This window comes from Camelus bactrianus, chromosome 4 (assembly GCF_048773025.1).
Source record: "Camelus bactrianus isolate YW-2024 breed Bactrian camel chromosome 4, ASM4877302v1, whole genome shotgun sequence".
Taxonomy (NCBI): Eukaryota; Metazoa; Chordata; class Mammalia; order Artiodactyla; family Camelidae; genus Camelus; species Camelus bactrianus.
The window spans coordinates 40,308,264-40,333,631 of record NC_133542.1 but is presented as its reverse complement, the minus strand read 5'-3'; the positions used below and the strand labels follow the sequence as shown (position 1 = coordinate 40,333,631).

At 43.4% G+C, this 25,368-nt stretch overlaps 1 protein-coding gene and 1 non-coding gene across 2 annotated transcripts in view; both read right to left on the bottom strand.

The window, feature by feature from the left end:
• GCNT1 (glucosaminyl (N-acetyl) transferase 1) overlaps positions 1–25,368 on the bottom strand; it is a 122,885-nt gene that overhangs the window by 18,446 nt on the left and 79,071 nt on the right. The gene's annotated exons all lie outside the window — the stretch shown is intronic.
• TRNAN-AUU (transfer RNA asparagine (anticodon AUU)) lies at positions 20,552–20,625 on the bottom strand. Its single transcript has one exon. It is a non-coding gene; the product is annotated as a tRNA-Asn (tRNA).

Sequence of the window (25,368 nt, the reverse complement as noted above, 5' to 3'; positions counted from 1 at the left end):
GTCATTGAAACCACACATATTAGGATTTAAATTCTGGCTCTGCTTACCAGTTGTATTAATTTGGGCTACTCAGCTTCTTTGAACCTTAGTTTATTCATTTTTAAAATGTGGATAAGACTCCCATCTTACAGGTTTAGGTATAAGTTAAATGGGATTTAAATGCCCAGACTAGTACTTAATACACAGAAGGCATTCAATAAATATTGGTTTTTTCCCCACCCTCTTCTTTATTCATCTTCCCACTCACCCAGCCTTTTGTCTGTTGACTTGATAACTTGTCCAAATCCACTGCCAACCCCACGTTTAGTTTCTGTCAGCCATGTCAGCATCTCATTTCCTCTCCCATCCCCTCTTCTGAATAGACTCTTTAATCCTCCTCCTCTCTCAGGCACAGCTATTTCACACCATCCTCTGCTTGACTCCACCTCTAGCTCCTTCCAAGCTTCCCATCTCTTATCTTGGCTCAGTTTCCCTCTGGGTTTTACTTTTTCTTTGAAAACAATCTCAAACTTGAAAGAACAGTAGAAGAAATCACTTTTTCTGAAATATCTGAGAGTAAGTTGCCTACAGAATCCCTCCTCACCCCCGGATGTTTAGTATATTTCTTACAAACAAGGACATTCTCTTCCTGTAACCTAATACAACTATCAAAACCAGGAAGTTAACATTGAAACATTACTACCACCTAATCCACAGACGCCATTCAAGTTTCACCTGTTGAAATATATCCTTTAAAGCAAAAGGATCCAGTTCAGAAACATACATGGCATTTAGTTGTCACATCTCTCTAGTTTCCTTCAACCTGGAACAATTCTTCAGTCTTTCCTTGACTTTCATAATGCTGACACTTAGGAAAATCCCTCACAGAATTCTGTATAGCGGCCCTTGATTTGGGTTTTCTTGCTGGCCAGGTTATCTCTCTTTGGCATCTATAACTCAGAACTGATTTGTGTTTTTCTCATTTACCCCAGTGATATTCATTTGAACACTTAATAAAGGCAGTGTCCATACGGCTTTTGATGGGGACATATCAAAAATCACAGAAGCTAAATTGAAGGGGCTCCCACTGGCCAGATTTGGGACAATTTGAGGTTCAAAATAAATAATCCTGCTCACAGATTATAGCCTGTTGAATAAAGTAAGGTTCCATGAGTTCATATCATACTAATTAATAATTTATTATTATTAATTAATTAACTAATTAAAAGTTTGATAAACAACAGGATAGGTACATACACTCAAAGCATGGCCTGAAAGCCTGACATACTGCAGCCATCTAGGAGAGGGGCTGCGTAGATACTGGGGGAGGGCAGAACCAAGGGATTTACAAGAAAACAGAACAGGAGATCATGTCCAACCCTCTAGTGGCACAAAGAACGCACAGAGCTTATCCTTGAAGGACAAGTATGATCTGAATAGGAAAAAGGACAAGGGAAAACATGAACAATGGGACAAATGGCAGGAATCTAGAGGGAATGTGCGGAACCTCACCCGTGGCACCTGCAATTATTTTTAATCTGCCCTCCTTTGCTTCACTGAAGCAGAGAATTTGTATTCACTCAGTATTAAACATCTACATTCTAGTAACACTGATACTGCGGTAGAAGCTGCCTGTGCGGGACGGATTCCAGATAAAGGCATGGCATGACTTGGTTCTTAGAGAGCTTGCATTCGAGCAGAGGGACAAAAAGGTCAATCACTGGGACTCACAGACATAGAAAACAAACTCATGGTTATCAAAGGAGAAGGTGGATGGGTGGATAAATGAGGAGATGGGGATCAGCAGATACAAACTTCTATGTATAAAATAAACAACAAGGTCCTACTGTATAGCACAGGGAACTATATTCAGTAACTTGTAATAACCTATAATGAAAAAGAATGTGAAAATGAATATACACGTATAACTGAATCACTATGCTATACACCAGGAACGAACTCAAAATTATAAATGAACTATACGTCAATTAATGAAAAAAAAAAAGGTCAATTACCAACTGCAGCAGAGAAGAAATGGACCCGTTGTTCAGCTCCAGGGTCTGCAGAGGGTAAGAAGAGTTTAGAGGAGGGCACTGTCTTTTGAATTCCTATCTGGGAGGAGTGACCACCTACACCGTATAGATAAGGAAATGAAAGTAGGTCATCAGAAATATCACATACCAAGTGAGACAATTACTATTATTAATGAGGCAGAAAGATAACGTTTTGCCTTTTGCTTACATATCCCTCTAAGGAATATCTAGCAACCCAAAGGCAACTAGCAGATGACAGTATCTGCAACTGAACCCAGATCTGTCTGGCTTCAAAACCTGGCTCTAGACTCTCACTTTTCACAATGTGGTCTGTCAGCCAGGAGCACCAGCACGATCTAAAAGCAGGGCCAGCTCTATCATGTGTGTGACCCAGTACAAAATAAACGCGGGCCCCTTGTTCCAAAGGCAGGAAAAAAGTGCATGAAAGGCACTAAAAGATAAAAGTTTTCCCTTTCCTCAACCTCTCAAATGTCCTGTTTTTTTATGTTTGCTATTTAATGTCATTCTAAGTAAAGAAATATTAAGATTTTATTACTGGCATGGATTTCCCATTCATCTTTTTATCGTGTAATGCCAGTTTTAAATGGAAATGGAACTTTGAACTCATAGGTGGAATCATCAAAATTACACAATTTGTAATTTTGTAAATGTACACAAAGATGTATTTTGCTCTTAGCAGAACAGTGGCCACAGAATAAAGCAACTCGGTTGTTTTTATTCTACTTCCTAAAAAGCACACATGTCTACCAACAATCTCTACTTTGTGTTTCCTGATGAATAAGGAAGGAGTGAAAGGAAACGGAACTTTCCTTCTGTGGCATCATTTTTCAGCAGATGTGGTTGGCTTCATATACAGAAGTAACATAAGAGGATATAATGGGGTTCCGTGGCCATTTGTGTTTCTTAGGACATCATTTTTTTTCTTTCTGGTTCACATCATGTTCTGGTTCCGAAGCTGTCAGCTCCCTCAACCTTCCTAAGGCACAGACACAGCACATTGCCCTGTACTTGCCTGGAGATCTGCGGATCTGCCACCAGCACTTTGTACTCGGAGGTCATCTCCGACACTGAATGATGGGGTGGGGCAAGAGACCGGGGACACGCATGATCATGCTGCACCACATGCATCCCCTCCATTCTCGTGCAGGCGACGTTGTCCCATCAGACTTAACTTACAAACACACGTTCAAATAAAAAAATTGTTAAGAATTTCAAGAAGGTGACAGTAGAGCATTAAACCAAGCTCAGGGCGCTGAGCGCAGGGCCTGGTAAGCCTACACGGGTTATAGACCATGATGCTGGCTCTGCCTGGAAGCTTGCTAGAAATGCAGGTTCTCAGGCTTCCCCGAGACCCCCTGACTCCACCTACATCTTAGAAGCTCCCCAGGTGGTCTGCAGGTATGTGAAAGTCTCGTCTAGACCACTGAAGAGTCCGTCTCCCTGGCTAGATGCTAACCCTATGCCTGGCCAGGTGACTGGAAGCGTTTCCTCTGGTCTGCCCCCACCCTCCGCCTTCCCTCCTTTGGGCCTACCAGCAGCTCCTCCAGGACGGTACCAACCTGATGGCCTGCTGGCTTTTCTGAAATCCTATCTACCAGGCTTTGCTGAAATCTCAGGTTTCATCTGCCTTCTATCCAAGGCCTCTGTATATTCATGAATCCTTGTGGCAAGAAAGATACCACAAAGGCAGATTTTAGGGGTCTGGGCCAGAGACAGAGCCCCCTTCCCCCCAAGAGATGAAAGTCTTGTTACTTTACACGTCCATGTGTAACTTACATGTCTTTACGACTGAGATTCCAAAGTGAGACTCTTGTTTTCCCCCATGTTTGCTACTTAATTCCATTTATTTGCCTACTTTTGCGAGCTTTACATTTTCCCAGAGTATAGAAGGATTTACTAGACTCTTCACTTTTGCTTGAGATTTCTTCACGATAAAAAGTTAGAGAAATAAGAACAACCTTTCAGAAACTCTTTAAAAGAAGAAGAGGGGGAGAGAAGAGAGGGAAAATGTAATTCCTTTTGACACTGAAGAAGTTCCTAAGAAGAATAATTTTAAAAAAGAACTTAAGTCAGAATTAGGAAGCTTCATCTTCTTGTTTCACTTTCAACCTCAGAAATGAAATAGGCTCACTCTTCAGCTAAACCAGAATCGCCCCTCCGCTTGGGAACAAAGCACCACTGCACCTCTGCGTTGCACACCAATACGGTATTTTCTTACACAACAGTGGCTCCCCTTCCTCTGCGTGGGAGAGCATTAAAAAAGGAGAGGAAAGGGAAAGAAGAGAAAAAGAGAAGAGAAAAAAAGAAAAGTTTTGAAAAGACACCTGCTACTCCTTTGATGGGAATGGTGTCCTTTTCCTCCAAAGCTTCATGGTCAAGCCCACCAGAAAAGCTCCTCCCAAAGGCCAAGTTTGTCGGACGCCAATAATTGGCTCAGCAGCTGCTGATCATCTTATCAGTACGTCTCTGACATACACACATCTCAATTTAAAAACCGAACTTGGAGGGAGGGTAGAACTTAGTGGTAGAGTGCATGCCTAGCATGCATGAGATTCTGGGTTCAATCCCCAGGACCTCCGTTAAATAAATAAATAAAACTAACTCTACCCCCAGACCCCGCCACTGCCAAAAACAAAACATAACAAAACAAAACAAACAAACGAACAAAAACCACCAACTAAGCTTGTACGTTCTCGGGCCAGGTGCGTGGTGTGCAGAAAGGACAGCCTTGGGTGAGGAGGGAGAAAGCGGCACAGAGGCAGCTGGGGGCACAGTTCAGACCCACAGAGAAGAGTGGGGAGCACGCCCTGGACCACCCCTCCAAGCTCTCGAGCTTGTCAAGAGCGCCACTGCTCCCCTCCTCCCACCGCCAACCAAGGCAGGAACAACAAAGAAACCGCTCAACAGTTAGCTCCTTGGGGTTGAGTTTTTACAGCGTAACTGTGTGCTGTGAAGTATTTCCTTATAAACTGTCCCACCTGCACAACGACTGCATTCTCTTTTGGGTCACCAACTCAGGACACTTGGTAGCATGAGTGACAGGGACATTTTAAATTCATGGGAAATACAAAACCCCCTTTGTGGGCATTGGTTTCAGCTGCCGCCTCAGGTAACAAGAGTTGAGCTAAGTTTTTCTTCGTTTACTTTCCTTCTCCATTGATTCACTGGCCAAGGTGCTACTGAGTAGCCTGCTGACCCACCGACCAAGGAGGGGAGGAGGAAATGGGAAAGCAAGTTAATACACCAGCTGGAGAGTGAGATAGGGTTTCATTTGGAGACGGCTGCATTTCCCAAGCTGGATCAAAGTTAGGTTCAAAAAGTTAAGTCCTGCTGAAAAAGCTGAAGGTGTAGACATCTGAGTGGGTCTCAGCTGGACTAGGATGACAGGATCTCTCACTTCCTCTCCTCCATTTCTCCAGGGCCTGGAGCTAGAAGTTTCTAGGCTGGAAAGCCCCCACCATCCACAGTCCAGGCCTTGCAGTGAGTCAGACCTTGGTTGACATCCTGTTTCTGCCCTTGGTCAAGTTAACTTCTCTGAACCTCTGTATCTTCACCCATAAAACAGGGACCACACTCTCACTCTCTTACTCACTTTCTGGGAGGAATCAATGAGAAAATACATACAATGGCACAGAGAGCTTAATCACGAACAGCAGCAATGGCAGTGGCAGTTGTTGTTTCAAAAGGGAACCAACCTCACATGTTTCCAAAGGACACACTGGAAGGGTCACCAGGGAGTTGGTGCGGCCCTGAGTGACTCACCCCACAGATCAGAGGTGGGCGGGCCACAGCTCTGGGTCATGAGTGGGTGGGTCTACACCTCTGCCTTTCATGAGCAACACTGTCTCTTCCTTCCTGTCTAGTCTTCCTCTCTCTGCTACCCATGTCTCTTTCTCTCCTGTCTTCCCCAAGGGTCCCATCTCTTTCCTGACAGAGCAACTGTGGGAAAGTTACCTCATGGTGTCGAGCCCCACCTGCCTCCTGAAAGCAGTCAGGATGGGGGAGCAGGTGCTCTCTCAATCCCTTTGGAAGCCAACATTCCACAAGTATCCCTTCCTCTCCTCTCCCCCACCTCTTTCCTTTGCCCATTGGCCCTCACACTCCAGTGAGAAAAGTTCTAAGTGGCTGAGCCTGAGTCCGATGCTACCAGGAGGTCTGGTGATATGAGAGGCAGAATCCCCCAGAGCCACTGTGTGGACAGAATAAAACTGGATGAGTCGTTTCCTCTTTTCCATTCATGTATTTATTCATTTATTCATGTGTTCACCTTTGAGTGTCTAGGCCACCGGAAAGGCAAGTCTTACCTGAATCTGGGGGTATTTAGAAACTGTTACAATAAAATATTTATTAAACTATTTTGTGGTAACTGAAACAATATAGGATCCACTCAGGATGCAGAGTGGATCCCAGGTACTAAAGTAAATCTATCCTCAGGGCTGACCAAGTCCCTGAGGGACTGGTTATGTAAGACCAAACCAGGCAGAGCATTCCGAGGACCCCCAGGATGGGAGCCAGCCCTCGAGTTCTCACCTGGGGTGACTTTGCTCCCAACCCCAGGGATATGGGAAGGGGGAGGGAGCCCTGCTATTGGCATCTACTTGGTGGAGACCAGGATGCTGCTAACATTCTACAGGACAGCCCCTCACAACAGAATTATTCTGCCCAAAATGTCAACAGTGTCAAGGCTGAGAAATCCATAGCAGATGGACAAGGGGCCTTTCAGCCCAATCATCCTGATGCCTTTTGTTGGGTCTGAGAACTTTCTCTTCCTATGTGGTTATTGTGGTCACAATCTAGATTACTCAACTCAACCAGGTACTGGCTTTCCCACTAAGGAAGTCAGTAAGTCCCTGGAGAATCTTTGCCCAACAACATCCTTCCTCTTTTTTCTCTCATGTAGTGAAGGGACAGGCATGTAACTAAGCTAATTCCATCTAAGGAAAAAAAACAGAAACTCCATGGGACTTTGAATGTTAAGCTCAATATTTCAATATAAAAGAAAAAAGTTTTCTAGCAACCAGGGCAAGTCTGATGTGAAATTTCTGCTTCTGAGCCTTCCTTCAACTGCCTCATTGGCCCCAAATCTCATTCCCCAGCTTCTCTTGGATTCTTCCAGTAAATTTCCTTTTGGTTTCAACTAGCCAATCAATTTATTTTGCTTGCAACCATGATGCCCTAACTGAATCAGAAAGTCTTCAAATCTCTCATTGACTTCCAAACGTCACACAACATCCCAAGTATATCCCACTCCATCACTCCAAGAAACATGGGACTCCAGAAACATTCTGACTCTTATCTTGCCTCTCTGGGATCTGCCATTTGATCACTCAATCAATCAAGGGATCAATGAGTATTTATTGATACCCACACATGTTAAAAAATGCCAGCTTACGGAAAAGTCTAAGTAGAGAAGAGGGACTGGTATCTGTTGGGTGCCTACATGTGCCGGGCATAGTATTAAGGTCCCTATATTTAGAATCAAATCTTAAAGCCCTGTCACTATACTAGAGGTGGGTATCACTGTCCCATCGTACATTCAAGAGAAATGAGGACTGGAGAGGTCAACTAGCCTCCATAAGACTACATATCTAGTACTTATTAGAGCTAGGATTTGAGTTCAAATCTATGTGTTTCCAAAGCCCATGGGGTTTTGGTTGGTTTTTTTTTTTTTCCAATTTTCCCCTCTATTCCAGGGTTGGAAAAATGTGGTCCATAGGCCATAGTTTGCCCACCACGACCACCTATTTTTGTAAACTAACTTTTATTCTAACAGCGACACCCATTCTTGTGCTCTATGATGGCAGAAAGCCCCACCGTGTTGCCTGCAGATGGTTTTAAGGGCTGCCTCGCGGGCCCCTCTCAGCTACCTTAAACACAGTTCCCTTCCTTTGCCTATTTATGCCTCTCCATGTCCCATGTGTCTGGGTGAGGATTTAGGGGTGCCAAGAAGACTTCTGCCAGCAGACCTCGTCCCTGTCACTCTGTGAGGAAAAGGAGTCTGATGTTCTCCCCTTAGATTCATTCTTAGTGCTTTCTAGAAACTTTTCTCGTGTAACTGGTTTAAGATGTTATGCAACTTAATAAAATGGCCATACTACCCAAAGCAATCTACAGATTTAATGTGATCCTTATCAAATTACCCAGGACATTCTTCATAGAACTAGAACAAATAACCCTAAAATTTATATGGAATCACAAAAGACCCAGCATTGCCAAAGCAATACTGAAGAAAAAGAATGAAGCTGGAGGAATAACCCTCCCAGACTTCAGACAATACTATGGAGCTACAGTCATCAAGACAGCATAGTACTGGTGCAAAAGCAGACATATGGATCAATGGAACAGAATAGAGAGCCCAGGAATAAACTCACAGACCTATGGTCAAATTCATCTTTGACACAGGAGTCAAGAATATACAGTGGAGAAAAGACCCTCTCTTCAGTAACTAGTGCTGGAATAGCTGGACAGCTGCATGTAAATGAATGAAGTTAGAACACTCCCTCACACCATACACAAAAATAAACTCAAAATGGCTTAAAGATTTAAACATAAGACAGGACAACGTAAGTCTCCTAGAAGAAAATATAGGCAAAACATTCCCTGACATAAATCTTAGCAATGTTTTCCTAGGTCAGTCTCCCAAGCCAACATAAAGAAAAGCAAAAATAAACAAATGGGACCTAATCAAATTTAAGCTTTTGCACAGCAAAGTAAACCATAAATAAAACGGAAAAGACAACCTATGGAATGGGAGGAAATATCTGCAAATGACAAGACTGACAAGGGCTTAATGTCCAGAATATACAACAGCTCATACAATTCAATAACAAAAAAACAAAGGCCCTAATCAAAAAAATGGACAGAAGACCTAAACAGACATTTTTCCAAAGAAGATATACAGATGGCCAATAAAGCACATGAAAAGATACTCATATCGCTAATTATCAGAGAAATGGAAATCAAAACAATAAGGTATTCTCCTCAAATAATAAATGCTGGAGACTGTGGAGAAAAGGGAATCCTTCTACACTGTCAGTGGGAATGCAATTTGGTGCAGCCACTATGGAAAATACTATGGCAACTCCTCAGAAAACTAAAAATAGTTATTCTATGATCCAGCAATCCCACTCCTGGGCATATATCTGGAGAAAACTCTAATTTGAAAAGATACACGCACCCCAATATTCATAGCAGCACTATTTACAATAGCCAAGACAAGGAAACCACCTAAATGTCCACCAACAGATGACTGGATAAAGAAGTTGTGGAATGTGTGTGTGTGTGTGTGTGCGCATGTGCGCGCGCGCGCACACACACACACACACACATACACACACACAAATGGAATACTACTCAGCCATAAAAAGGATGAAATAGTGCCATGTGCAGCAATAATGGGTGGACCTAGAGATTATCACAGTAAGTGAAGTCAGACAGAGAAAGACAAATATTGTATGATATCACTTATTTGTGGAATCTTAATAAAATGATACAAATGAACTTATTGGGGAGTGCTGGGTCTAGCTCAGTGGTAGAGCACCAATTTGGTGTGCATGAAGTCCTGGGTTCAATCCCCAGAGCCTCCATTAAGGGGTAAAAAATGAATTCATTTACAAAACAGAGATAGACCCACAGACATAGAAAACATACTTAAGATTACCAAAGAGGAAAGGGGAGAGGAGGGATAAATCAGGAGTTTGAGATTAGCAGATACAAACCTCTATATATAAAACAGATAAACAACAAGGTCCAACTGTATAGCACAGGGAACTATATTCAATATCTTGTAATAACTTATAATGAGAAAGAATATGAAAAAGAATATATGTATAACTGAATCACTGTGCTGTACACCAGAAACTAACACAGTATTGTAAATCAGCTTTACTTCAATAATGAAGAAAAGATGCTACGTAACATGAGAAGAATTGCACATTAGCCGCAATCAGAGTGCCTGATCCACTGACTTGTCACCGGAAGTGGGACCCAGACAGAATGGGTCTCAGGAAGAGGAAGGCCTGCCGGTCAGCTCTGTGGGGAGAGGTCCCGCCAAATGGAGACACAGAGGCACAGAAACACGTATCATTCGTGGTGGGGGCGGGGTGGGGGGCTCGAAGCGTGAAAACCACACTTCCCAGCATTGCCAGGCCCCTTCCCCATCTCCCTGCTGCACCTGGCTCCAGAAGCCCAAGCCACTTTTCCCTTTCAAAGGATTCAGAGGTAGGTAGGGGTTGTGTCCATTTCCTCTACAGACTGCGAGAGGCGGGGGGGATCCGGCCACTAGGGAAAGACTGTGGAGACCACTGAAGATGTTCCCTCTTTAGATGAAGCTGCCCCAAGCCTTTCGATGATGCCTGGGCTCCTGCAGAAAATCATTCCCACTTCTTGGCATGATAAGCCGGGCTGGGCTGTCTTCCAGCCTCATTCCTGGACCTTTCCTGTTCACACCTTCACTGCAACTATCTCAGGATATTTCGGTTTCCCGCACGTGGTCCCTTCTGCAGTCCTGACCTTCCCTCTGCTGCTTCCAGCTGGCCCTCTGCCCATGTTTCCCAGTGCCTTCCTCCTAGCCTGTCTGTTTCAGGGTTACTTTGGCGGCCTAGCCTGCTGTGCAGACTCCATCCCGTGGCACAAAAAGCACTTCCCCTCTTGCCTGCCTTCTCCTTTAGACTGTACCTCGTTGGACAGCAGGGACTGGCTTGACTCTCTGTATTCCAGCACCTGACTCGAGGAGTGGCAGCACCTGGTGTAGGGAGTAGACAGCCCAGCATTTTAGCTCTCTGTTTAGTGCCACAGGCGCAGACAGGCATGCTTTCTTCTTGTGCATTAGTCTGATGGCACAGTATTACTCCCATGCACAAGCAAGGCAGAAACATACGCCATAAATTATGACTGTCACTTTAAAAAACAACAACGTTGTTTTGCTCTCTGAATCATTAGAGGATTCCTTCTGTGTCTGGCGGTTCAGACTCCATGCTCATTTTGAAAGTAGGTTATGGAAAGTGCCATGAGCCTGGGTGAGGCTTTTCCACAGCGGCTCCCCTGCAGAGGGACACGGCTGGGCTGTTTTCCTGAAGAACCTCTGCTCTCAATTTGTTTTGGTGTAGGTTCCCCCAAAGCAGACCCAGAGACAAGGAGCCGAGTTCAGGAAATAAATTTCACAGGTGACCTCAGGGAAGTCCAGTGGGGAGACAGAGAAGCGAGACAGGGGGTGGGGGCCAGTCCAGAGTGAGCAACCGAAACTCAGTGCCATGAGGAACTCGAGCCACACAGCTCAGTGTCTAGCCAGGGGCGGAGCCGGGGAGCTAGGCTCTTGATCCACCAGCAGCAGGGACACCGACTCTGGCCTTCTGGCTAGTGTGTGCAGGCGGACAGGCACATTCTCCCAAGAAACTTGTGGCAGTTTGCAGGAATCTGTCTCCAGGTACAGAAGTGAATGCTGGGGAGATGGCAGGGGCTGTCAGGGTTTACCTCGGGATCTGTGGGGCTTCTCCTAGGCTGTCCTGGGGTGAATGGGCCCCTCTCCTACCTGGTGAGCAGATCAACTGCCAGCACTCTGGGATCTGAGTGAGGGAAGGGGCTGGGTGGTCTATTTCCTGGGAGCTTTTGCTGGACCATGCTGCTTTCAGTATGGAAGCACCTCTGCTGGGCCCTCACCCTCGAGTCATCTTTGGTTCACGCTCTCTAGAGCAGTTCTGTCCAAGAGAAATATCATGGGAGCCACGGAAGTCATTTTAAATGTTCTCAGTCATATTAAAAATAAATAAATAAAAAGAAAGATGAGGCAGGAATTTTAATGATACGTTTAAGTCAACACAATAAATCAAAAGCACTATTGTTTCAACATGTAATCGACATTTTAAAAAATACCAAGAGGTATTTTTTGATTTGATTGTACTAAGTCTTCAAATCCAGTGTGTATTTCACACATACAACACGTCTCAGTTCACAAGAGCCACATTTCAAGTGCTCAAAAACCACATGTGCTGAGTGGCTACTGTGTTGGGCAGCGCAGGTCTACAGACTAGCCCTTGGTCCTGTGCAAAGGCAGGGAAAGGTCAGACTATCGGCTGTAAGACTGACAAGGGAGCTGGGGGTCTAACTGCTTCTTCAGAAGATTTCAACCTGTTTTTTTCACTTGCTCCCATTTTGGAGATGCCTGGTGTCTCTTGATTTCTGAGCATATCTGGGGTGCAAATGGAACGGATGCCTCCCTTCCCACCCTGGCCAGCTTGGGATTTTGCCTCTTTGAGTTGGCCACATCAGTTCCCACTCATCCACTGGCTTTCCATCTTCCCTTTTCCCCGTCTGTTCCCTCTACTCTCTTTGTCTTTATGGGTTTGGGCTTGAAAATAAAATTCACAGTCATTTTAGTGGGGTCTTTCAAAAGAACCAAGGCAAACAGATGTATGCAAGCCACCATCTCTAACGAATAATAAGTTTTCCGTTATCACTGGAATTTTAGGGTTTTTTTTTAAAACATTGGTCTCCATATTTTTATTAAATGTGCCTGATATTTTGGTTTAAACCAACTGACAACCCCATGTATGCAATAACTGATTTCTAAAGGAATGAATGGACGAAATGAAGGGATATACATGAGAGGAACCTACTCTTCAGATGTTGTCCAATCCAGTTGAAATCAGTGCCACACAGTGACACCCTCTAGGTCACCCTGGAGGGAAAATGTTCCTCCTCCCACTCACTGGTCCAGTACAGTTACCTGTGTGGCATCTCCCAGTTACCACTGAGCTAAGAAATCCCTTGCAGTCACAAGGTGCCTGCAGAAATAACTAAGAATTTGTCAAGGCACTTAGCAGCAAGGCAAATGGAAGGGGAGGCTGTGAGTCAGTGGTTTTCATCTCCTTTCAACCTCATTGCTCCACTGTCTGCTAGAACTGACCACTTCCTTGCCCTGTTCACACTGTCTTCAGCTTTCTCAAATGTGGCATTTCTTAACTGTCTTTTCTCAGCTTTGACCTTGCTGCTTCTTTTGAACGGTCCTGAATTTCTTTTGTGGTTTTTCTGGAATCTCCTTAAAATGAAGCCCAAGTCCCTCTAATCTAGAGCCACGCTAGAAATCCATAAAGGGCTGGTGACCTCAGGGTCCTTTTGTTGGTTTGGCTGTACTTAGAATCCATTATTCTAGCATTCAAGAAAAAGTGAAAAGCAAGTTAAAGATGTATCAGAATGTCTTACAAAAATACCAAAGAGGAATTTTGTTCATTACACATGGGAAAACTTTTTAAATTCATTCCTTTTGCACAAAGGGAAGCCTTGGGAATCAAGGAATTTTCAGATTGAGAGATCCCATTTAGCTGGCTTCTTTTGCTGAAGGAGGACGTCGTTCAGTGAGACACCACACGTAGGTGGACGGCAAACAGCAGTGAGAAAGGGAGTCCTAGAAGATACTACCACGGGGTCGGTACCCAGAGGAAATGTCCACCAAGGAGGCAGAGACGTGAATCTGGGGATTGGGGGACCACTGAAGAAACAAAGCTTCCTCTTAGAAAGTTTACAATTAAATAATTGATAAATGGGCAAATTGAATTAAGCCTTGAGTCCCTCAAAGTTCCCTCAGAAGCGTACAGCATTCTGGTTTCAGCAAGGCCCAGCAGGTGCCACCCCAGTCCCGCCTCAGCATCCCAGCTTTTATCCCCCCACCACACATCTTCAGCTCTATGTATTGGGGTATATTTTAGTCACATCAGTTTCCTCAGTCATAAAGAACTGCCCTGCTAAAAATGTGCATTATATTAATATTTCCTGATGAAACACTTTCCTTATAAACATGTCATATACGCATTGGTTTTCAAAGCACTTCAGAATGCCTTACCTCGCTTCACCTTCATGACAACTGCCTCTATTTCACACGTGCAGAAAAAGGACTCTGATCAGGCATCTTATCTATTGATCGTTTTGTTTATTTATCACCCCATTTATACAAAGGACTAGCGGTGGAACAGGCGTCACCCCTGGCAAAGTGCAGAGTCAGGACCAGACAGAGGCCAGGCCTCCTAACCTCTAGGCTGGTGCCCTGTCTGTTGAAGCTCTCAATCACTCAGATCTCTGACTCTGTACCCAGAGATGGTCTCCAGAACAAACTTGATCAGAGGCACAGAATCTTAAGAGTTGGCTCAGGGTTTGTCACAGTGATGCTTTATGGCTGTAAGGTTTCTGCACCCAGTTCCAACGTGTGTAGGGATTTGCCCCACACCACCAAGCAATTCGCAGACCCCCGCTGCGCATCCTACAGTTCAATTCTGATGCTATCTACCTAGAGATAGCATCAGATTCCACAGGGTAGGGGTTCAGTCCCACAAGACGGCCCTTCACCCAGATGCCAATCACAAGTCCAGGTTGTGACTCATGCCTCTGAGAAATAAGAAGCTCCCACCACTCCTTCCATGGGCTTGATTAAATCGGTAGAGAGGCTCACAAGATTCAGGAAACCAGTTTACTCGTTAGATTGCCCGTTTACAATAAAAGACACTAAAGGACACAAATCAACGACCAGATGAAGAGATACATAGGGTGAGGTCTCAAACAAAGTGCTTCTGTCCCAATAGAGTCTGGGCCCTGGGACAGTGGCACGTGGAGGTATCTGGTTCAGCAGCCTGGGAGCTCTCTGAATCCCCTCCTGCTGGGTTTCTATGGAGGCTTCATTACATAAACACGACTGATTAAATCAATGGTCGCTGGTGATTGGTTCGACCTCCAGTCCCTCTCCCCTCCCCAGACATCAGGGGGTGGGACTGACAGTTCCAGCCCTCTATTATTCTTGGTTGACTCCCCTGGCCACCAGCCCCCACCCTTAGGTGCTTCCCAGAAGTCACCTCATTAACATAATAAGCCCAGTGGTGGAAAGGAGCTTGTTATGAATGAAAAGATTTCAGGAACTGAGAACAAGAGATCAAGTATTATAATAAAAGATGCTTCCATTATTCTTCTTGTTCAGGAAATTACAAGGATTTGGGGATCTGTGAGCCAGGAACCATGGACAAAGACCAAATATATAGGAAAAATACATTTTGGTCATTAGAATGACCAAATATATATGTATTTCACAATATTGCAAGCTGAGAAAGAGTTTCTCAGACATGCATTACTATATATAAAATAGATAAACAAGGACCTACTGTTTAGCACAGGGAACTCTATTCAATTTCTTGTAATAACATATAATGGAAAAGAATCTGAAAAGAACAAATATATATGTATGTATATGTATAACTGAATCACTTTGCTGTATACCTGAAATTGATGTGGTAAATCAACTATACCTGAATTTTAAAAATTTTTAAAAAAAGAAAGACAGTTTCTTTCTCTTCTCATTTTTCCTCTTCTTTTCCCCTTTCCCACTAGAACAATTCAGCCCTAAAGCCAATCAGTGGTCAGAGAAGGTCGGAGGCTAGAACTGGAGGAGGTGGTTGTGGCCCAGGGCAAGGTGTCTAGCCTGAACAGAGGGAGGAAGGGATCCTTCGGGACAGCCAGGCACAGGTTCTATCGGAGCCTAGGTATCCAGGGAGGGCTTCCAATAAGAAGGATGCTTTTGCCAGGTAAGGGATCTCCAGCACAGTGAGGAGGGCACTGCCATGAAGAGACAGCCTGGCATAGGCGTAGAATCCAAGTAAGGTGAGAAGGGCTGTAGAGGAGGAAATTTTTCCCTCTACCCTTCTAGGATCTTGGCTGAGACAAGACAGATTAATAAGAGAAAAACAACAGATGTCTAATAACATGTATATCTCTTGTATACGTGGGAGAGACCCAAGTAAACGGAGTCACTCCTGGAAATAGTCCAAACCATCACTTTAACGATCATCTCTAGCTATAGATAACAGAAAGATGTTAGGGTGCTGGGGAGCCAGTGTGGGGAGGTTACCAGGCAAAGCACAGGAAACAAGGGTAAGGCTGTTATGCAGATTTAAGTTGGTGCCTTCCCCACTGATAAGACTTTCTAGAAAGTTAGTCCTCTTCCTCTTCTGGGTAGAGACAGGAAAACACTCTTACAGATGGAGATTTCCCTTATAAATTCTCTTACAAAAGGGTAACTTTTATACAGTTTTCAGAGCTTCTCCCATGTCAGCTGTTTCTTAAAAATAAGCAGCTTAAGTCCTTCTAACTGTTAAAGAGGAAGACTGAAGCCCAAAATGCTTATGCTAAAGCCCATGATACCAAACACAGATCTAATACCAAACCTAACTGCAGTCTCAGCCTTCACCAGGAATGTGATCTTAAGCAACCAGTTTGGAATTTTCTGGTCAGCACCAAGGAGGTAATGTGTCATGTGGGCAAAAGCTTCCCTCTTCTCACCGTCCTGACAGAAGAGGCAATCTGGGTGATAAAACCCTTGCCAGTCCCTCCCCCCACCCCAGAAAGATGTCCCAGCCTAAAAATAATCCTTTCTTTTCTTTCACTAGTCACTCCCTTGCCCCACCCTTCTTCCTATAAAAAACTTTTCCCTTCTCATTCAGTACAACCCCTCACTTTGATTTACTAGAGGGGATGCTGCCCAATTCATGGATTGTTTAATAAAGCCGATTATAGCTTCAAATTTACTCAGTTGAATTTTGTTTTTTAGCATGTCAAGAGGTATATATTAGGGTAGCAAATTCTGCTCTCCATTAGGGCAGACAAAAATGGGAGTTTAGCATCCACGTGGGGAGTCAGGCTGAATGGGTTGAGGAGGGTGCCCTGCAGCTGCTGTGGGGACTGGGAGACCCAGCTGGGTGAGGACAGAGTTGCCCCAGCAGGGGGTGCCTGGTGTGGGCAGTCAGCCCTAGGGGGCAGCCGAAGGCAACTGCACAGGTCCCTGGTCCCATGCAGGTAATCCACACCCCAATGGGATTGTGACAGGAGGGGAGGGGGCAGGGCACAACCATTAAAAGAATGACACAGCAACTAGCACCAAGATGGTGGAAGATTCAACTCCCAGTGGACCTTGAGTTTCAACAGATGCTCACTGCAATACAACAGCATGCTAAATGGTACTCCCCCAGGTGCCATGAAGGTTCTGAGGCTGACCATAAAAGGTCAAAAAGTGGGTGATGGCCCAATTCCTGAGAATCCCAGCCCCTTCCCCTAAGTAGTTGGAACAATCCTCCCACTTGTTAGCATATGAAATTACCGAGCCCATAAAAACTAACAACCCTGCGCCCTGTGGCTTTTCTCTTGCCTTTTGAGAAGGTCCATATTCTAACTACGGAGTACATAGCTCTCTGAATTAATCTACCTTTACTCTACTATAGATTGCTCTCGAATTCTTTCCTGTGTGAAGCCAAGGATCCTCAGTTGGTGGGACACATCCCAGTAGCTCGTCCAAGACCTGGAACATGGCCATCCTCTCCCACCCCATTTTCTTCTGTATCAGATGAGGAGGGGTGTCCATGTAGGAGCTGGTGGCAGAGCCTCAGTGGGGTGAAGTGGCTTCCACAAGGTGGGGTTCGCAGGTCAGGGCAAGGGCAAGATGAGGAGGGCATATGCAGGGGCAAGGGGGCAGTGGCCATGACCAGAGATGCGTTACATCTTGGGGGACTGTGCAAATAAGGAGATTTAAGAGCACTGGGAGCCAAACTTCTTAGTGTTGGAGTTGGGATTTACAAATATGGAAAAGGAAAAAACTAGAATAAATTCCATGATATTGGATAGGAATTGGATGTACTGGGGCGAACTCATGGTTATTAACATACATAGTGTTGAGGAGGAAGAAATTTTCCTCTACCCTTCTTGGTTCTTCTGGCTGGTCTAAGAATTCAATTGACATGAGACAGAGTAACAAGAGAAAATCAAACGAAAGTTTAGGATCCAAAAGAGGATATTGGGGAGAGTAGTTTGGGACTTCAAAGGGGAGGAAGGCAATTTACATGAAGACAGAAAAGCAAATATTTGGTAAACAAATGTTTGCCATGCAGAGACAATGGAACACAGAGATGAATTTTAACAAACAGACTTTGCTAGGTTACTCCCTGTCTAGGCACCTAGTTTATACTATAGTTGCCCATGGCAACAGCTCCCTTCCTGGAACAGGTCCTCTATCTATATTCTTTTAGGCATTTGGGGAAAAGGTCAAAGTTTCTTCCTGAGTCCTTTGGAACTTGATTGTTTTCAGCTCAAAATAATCCACATACCAAAAAGACACTTTGGGGTGGCAAATTTTGCTCCCCTACAATAGATATAAAAATAAATACAGGTGAAAATGTATATATATATATTTTTTATTCATATATGTATATATCTTTGTAAAGTTGTGTGTACATATATTCCACAACTTTGCCTGCTAAGAGGGTCTCTAATAGCAATCACCACAGCGCAGATTTTATATTCCTGAAACCATTCTCTACCTCTTAAGAAAAATGGCCAATTGCAGGGCTAAGGCAGTGAATTTAGAGGATGAACTTTGTACCAAAAAGCAAGGAAGTGATAGGGACATATCAAAAGGACACAGAAGCCAGGTTCAATCTTGAAATAGATCGTCATCATCATGGACAATAACTTCTTGACTAAAACAGGAAACGAGACTTAAGCTATATAAATACATGGATATACTGGAAGTTTAAGGAAGAATGGGATGCTTGCAAAGAACCTCCCCCACCAAATACGTAACAATGACATGAGACAGAGAAAAAGAGTAACTTCCTAGTGGGAAGGGTGGTAGACACCACCTTTATCAGGTGATCCAAACGAACGAACATCATCAATGGTGGGGAAGACTGAAGCTGTGTGCTCCGGACAGGATGCCACGAAAAGGAGAAAGCAGCACTTGAGAAACCCCTGCCAAAGATAAACTAAATTTTATACCAGACAAAAACAGATGGAGTGATGTCTATAAAATAACAAGCCTGCAACCTTCAAAAGCGTCAGATTCAGAAAAGTCAAGGAAAGGCTGAGGAGCTGGCCACTGCAGATGTGGGGAGACCCAAGTCACTGACAGCTAAAGGCAACAAGGGGTTCTAAGGTGGGTCCTTCATCTACAACGGACTCAGACGATAGATAAGACTTGAATGGGGTCTGCAGTAAACAGCTGGAACTTAACGATGTGAATTTGCAGATCTTAATGAGTGTGTTGTGCTTTTGTAAAAGGACGTCCTTGCTTTTAGGAAACAGCCAGACATATGAGGGTGGGGAGGATACCGTATCATGCAGTCAACTCGCCATCAAACAGTTCAAGGAAAAAAAATTCTTTGTATTGTTCTTACCATTTCTGTGAGTTTAAGATTGCTCAAAACAAAATTCATTTTTAATACAAAATCAGTCATCAGCTTTAAGAGTAAGAACAACAGCAGCAACAGAAAAGGAAGAGAAAAGATTACATCACGTCAAGAGGTTCATGGAGATGACAAAAGGAAAATGCTGAGTCACAGGATTCCACGTGAATTCCTTTCCCAGCAAACAGAATGCCCTTTGCAGCAAGTTACTCAGGTGGAGAACAAAGTAAGGCCACGACCATTCCAAACAAGGCAGCCAGGAAGCTTTTCTTATTCCATAACCACAGACAAGCCCCCACAGAGACGCAACAAAAGCAAGTTCCAGGAAAAAGAAAGGGTCACATTCTCCATCACAGTCATATTGAGAAGGTGATCTGTTTTATTTGTTTTTATAAATGTCACAATTCAATTGGTACATCAGTCTCCTTTCATTTAAAGAAAACTGTCATGAAAAGGTCTGAAACAGGAAAAAGTTTCTTCAAGCATAGCTTTGGAAAACAGAGGAAAATAAAAATTACACCACCTGGACTATTACACACTTTGTGTGCTCCTTTGAGTCCTTTTATGTGCCTCCTTTTAAACAGCTGTAATCCTGGCAGACGACTGTCTTCTGAGTGTAGAACAGAGGTTGTGCACAGGCTCTGAAGCTGACTGACCAGGTTCTGTACGGCCTCTGCCGACTGAGTGGCAGTATGACTTCGTTTGTTTTCTAAAATTCTATAAGCCTCAGTTTCCTCCTGTATCAAGCAGTGTTAATATTCTCCCTTGTCTTGGGGTTTAGGAGAGGATTAAAGATAAGAGATGTAAAGCATTTAGTATGGTGTACTGTATATTTTGTATATTTGGTAAATACCCATTACTGAATTATAACCACTTTTTCACTTTTCAAATTATGGTCATAATTACGATTATTATTGGCCAATCTTAAGGAGATGCTCAAGGGAAGCTCTGGCAGCATCTTTTTCAGTGGGTGGCATGGCAGAATCTGCCCACTGTCCAACACAGTTTCTTTTCTTCCTGAGCATACAACTGGCTGACATCTCCCAGACACCCCTGCAGTTAGCTGTGCCCTGTGACTGAGTTCTAGCAGTCAGATGTGAGAGGAAGTGATGTGTGTCCTTGGTGCTCCCGCAGACAGCAAACCCCATCTCACCAGTATGACTTGAGAAACAGTATTTTGAAAATAGCAGAGCCACCACTTGATGATGTCCTACAGGTCTGTGTAGGGCAGAACCTTCCCCTGACAACCAAAATCCCCATCTTGGACTGTTAATGCATGAGAAATGAACATTTTGTTGTTGTTGTTGTTTTTAATGGAAGTACTGGGGATTGAACCCAGGACCTCGTGCATAATAAGCATGTGCTCTACCCCTGAGCTATGACCTTCCCCCAAGAAATAAACCTTTATTACATTTGAGTTGCTATCTTTTCTTGTTTATCTTTGTTACAGGAGTCAGTCTTACTCTAATATGTATTGTTCAGGCATGGTTCCCAAAGAAGACAGAGAGGAATTCAAAAATCTTTTTAATATCTTGACTATGTTCTGTGAAAAGAAACAACCAGAAAGCCTGTTATCCCGTGGCAGTCTAGAAACTATACACTCTTTCTGGAGCAGGTATCTGAAGTGGTTTACTTACAATGTTAAGCCGTACTTCAGTGCTTTTTAAAGTTCTTTGTGTGATTTTTAGGTCGGTGAAGAAGTGGTGAAGTGGTGGTATCACAGAAAAAGGTCAGATCCTAATTCTGCCATTATTTGGAGTTTCAATTTTCTAGTGCTGTCTGCCTCTTAAGGACTGTGGGGAAGAAACAATGAGGTCATGTACATAAAATGGGTAACACTTGAAAAGATGCTCAACATCGCTAATTATCAGAGAAATGCAAAGCAAAACTACAATGAGGTATCACCTCACACCACTCAGACTAGCCGTAACTAAAAAGTCCACAAACAATAAACGCTGGAGAGGGTGTGGAGAAAAGGGAACCCTCCTACACTTTTGGTGGGAATGCAGTCTAGTGCAGCCGTTATGGGAAAACAGTATGGAGATTCCTTAAAACACTGAAAATAGAATTACTCTACGATTCAGCAATCCCACTTCTGGGCATATATCCAGAGAAAACTGTAATTGGAAAAGATACATGCACCGCAATGTTCATAGCAGCACTATTTACGATAGTCAAGACATGGAAGCTACCTAAATGTCCATGGACAGATGACTGGATAAAGAACTTGTGGTACATGTATAGAATGGAATACTAGTCAGCCATAAAAAATAATAAAAACAATGCCATTTGCAGCAACATGGATGGACCCAGAGATCGGCACACTAAGTGAAGTAAATCAGACAGAGAAAGACAAATATCATGATACGACTTATATGTGGAATCTAAAAAACATGGCACAAATGAACTTATTTATAAAACAGAAAGAGACTCACAGACATAGTAAACTTACTGTTACCAAAGGGGAAAGGGGGAGAGGGATAAATTAGGAGTTTGGGATTAGCAGATACAAACTACTATATATAAAACTGATAAACAACGAGGGAACTATATTCATATTTTATGATAACCTATAATAAAAAAGAATATGAAAAAGAATATATGTGTGCATAAATGAATCACTGTGTTATACAGAAGAAACTAACACAACATTGTAAATCAACTCTACTTCAATTAAAAAAAATAAAAATAAAAAGATAAAAGTAAAATGCATCACAAAGAGCCAGGTCTGGAGGATGGTGTGATACACACATGCTCTTCTAGTTTCACCCCCTGAATGCAAGCTTTTCTGAAGTTCATTCCCAGAAACAACAGTTCCATGATGTGTTCTGTTGAATACTATCTCAAGAAAAAGCTTCATGACCAAAAAACACTGAGACTGCTGAGAAATGTGAGATGCTGTCGCAGTGTTCCCATTAGTAACTGGAAACTAAGAAGTCTTGCAGTAATTTCTTTCACTTTTCTTTGAACCAACTAACCATACAGTCAATTTTTCCACGACACACCTGTTAATATGCTGTACAGTTAATGTTTTGCAGGACATACTTTGAGAAATGGGCACAGTGCTTGGCACATAGTGATAAACAAATGTTTACCAAATGTGTAAAGTCAGTAGATGACCAAAAGGCCTTCCAAAAGGAATAAAGGAGCTCCCTTCGTTCTGTCTGCTCCCTGTTGGAGTGTATAGGGGACTGGGTGCAGGCAAAGTCCTGGCAACTTTCAGAGGCTGGGAGAAGGAACAGATGCAGGTCTCTCCCCATCAGAGGCTGGACAACTGTCTGGACCGCAGTGCAAGAGCACCATGTGGGAACCAGAAAAGAGGGTGTCCTGACGAGAGCGTGGCCAGGGATTTAAACTCGTCCACGTAAATGTGCCCGTTCTTCCCGAGGCACAAGATGCTTGGAAAGTCAGGCAACGACGTGGGCTGAGCTTCCTCTGCTCCCAAATCTGAGTAAATTTCAGAAGATGAAAGGGGGAGAAAACAAGTTCCCTCGGAGCTCCTTAGGAAGAACTGGTACCTGCCTGCCTTTAAACAACAGGGCAACAGAGGTCCAAGTTTTCTGCATGCACCTCCACGTAGGGTGGCCAGACTGCTAGATCTCATCCCCAAGAGCCAACAAAGAAAAATACAACCCACCTGAAGGGACCAACACTAAGTGAGAGAAAGGCCAACGTCAACAAACAGCCCGCACTCAGAGAAACTGCACTGCCATAGGAGAAGACAGCATCTCCAATCTGAAAACAGTTAAGATGCTTAGATTCAAGAGCGGCACACAAAGCACTGTGCTCTCCAAGTGAAGTAACAGAATTTTGGAACCAAAGAAAAATCAGGAAAATAGTGGAAGGACACTGCTGAGCCCAAATTAAACATAGTGCAAGAACACGCCCCGACCACATGCACAACCCCCTGCCTCGCTGCCCTTACACCACACTTCCTTCCCTCTGGTTACCCTGGCGGAAACACAGGTTCCTGATCTCAGATCAACCCTGCCAATTCTGACTAGAGACTCATTAGCTACCTTCCCATCTACACAAAGGCGCTGCTCCAGCCATCGCCTCCATCCTTCCACTGCAGCTTCAATTTTTCTCTCTCCACTGTCTAGATTGTCATAGTCCCCATCTGTAAAAGAAAGATTCTCCATTCACTCCCTCCTGTCGCTGCCCCATTTCTCCACTGCCCTTCACAGTAAAACTGTCCACTTTTCTATACAAATAATCCAAAAGAAATCCCAGAGGACCACCGTGTGTCTTGTACTTGGTTCTGTGAAGTGTGTTTGGGTTGTCTTCAAGAGCTGATTTCTTTAAGTATTTTTAAAATAGTAAGTACTAACTTAAATTAGCACCCATTTTACCTACCAGAGTGTGACTAGGTTTTGGTATTAAGAAATGTAACAGAACTTTTATCTGGAATGCCAATAATAATAATTTTTTGAAAAATTTAATCCCTTGTTCACTTCTCTCTTGAACCTACTCCAATCAAGCTTTCAACACCACCGCAGCCAAACAGTTTTCATCAGCTCTACCAATGCCTTTCATATCGTCAAATCCAAAGGTCTGTCTTCCAACTCAACTTACTCCACCTCTCAGCGCCTCTGACCAAGCTGCGCACTCCCTCCTTCCTGAGGCACTGTCTTCACTGGGCTTTGGGTCGTCCGCCTCTCTTGGTTCTCCTCCTAACTCACAAACTGCCTTCTCTCAGTCTCCTTTGCTTTTCCATCCTCACTTTCCAACTTCAGATCTCTTCCCTAATATACAACACTCATTCCTCAGGTAACCTCATACATGATCATGACTTCTTATTTTTCAGTTTTACTAAGGGATAACTGACAAATAAAATTGTAAACTTTGAAGTGTACATCGTGGTGATTGGATTGATATACACACACACGCTGTGAAAAGATTTCCTCCATCGAGTTAATTAGCATAGACATCGCCTCACATATTTACTTTTTATGGGTGGGGGAACATTTAAGTTCTAGCTCTCAGCAAATTTCAATTACAGAAGAATGTTATCAACTACAGTCACCGTATCACACATCATTAGATCCTCAGAACCTATTCATCTTGTAACTAAAGGTTTCTACTCTTTTACCAACCTCTTCCGATTTCCTCTACCCCTAAATGCCTAGAAACTACTTTTCTACTTTGTGTTTCTATGGGTTTAACTTTTTTTTTTTAGATCCCACATATAAGTGATATTGTATAGTATTCATCTTTCACTGTCTGGCTTATTTCATTTAGAATAATGTCCTTCAAGTTCATCTCTGTTGTCACAAATGACAGAATTTCTGTCTTTTTAAAGGCTGAATAATATTCCACTGTGTGTGTGTGTGTGTGTGTGTGTGTGTACACATATACATGCACGATTTTAAATGTCATCTATCTGCTGTTGATTCTCTAATTTTTCTCTCCAGCCAATACTTTTCCTTTGAATTCCAGCAGAGAGATCCAACTGCTTGTTCAATACTCCCACTAAGATCTCTAATAGAAATTTCACATTTGCCATGTTAAAAACAGAACCCTTAATTTTCTTCCTCAAACTGTTTCCCCTGCAGTCATCTTAAACTCAGTAAATAACTCCATCCTCCCAGTTTCTCCGGACAATAACCTTAGCGTCTTTGGGACTCCTCTTTCTCTCTCCCCGACATTCAATCTAGTGGCAAATCCTCTTCATTCTACCTAATGACTTACAATCCTCCATTATCACAACGGCCCAAACACCTTCACTGTTCACCTCAGTTACTGTAACAGATTTTTAACTAAACCACTCACTTCTAGCCTCATGTCTTTAGAGTCTATGCTATAAAAACCTAGATCAGTCCTTTTAAAATGTAATTCAGAGCTTTGAGGACTTTGCCTTTCTCTCACTCAGCGCCAAATACCTGGTTGCCCTTCTACGTTAAGGTCATCAAGTAACTTCTTCAACTCCTAATGAAACATAAAGAAGGTATTCCTTTGGTGACCATCATTAACTATGACCAATGTGGACCTCACTGTTTGCTGAAGTGATGTGATCACTGAAAAAAAAAAAAAAAAAAAAGCCAGAAAACACTGGGAAGCCATGGATTCAAATAACCAACACAAATATATAACAAAAAATCAACAGTCACAAAAAAGGGCAAAAAACCCAA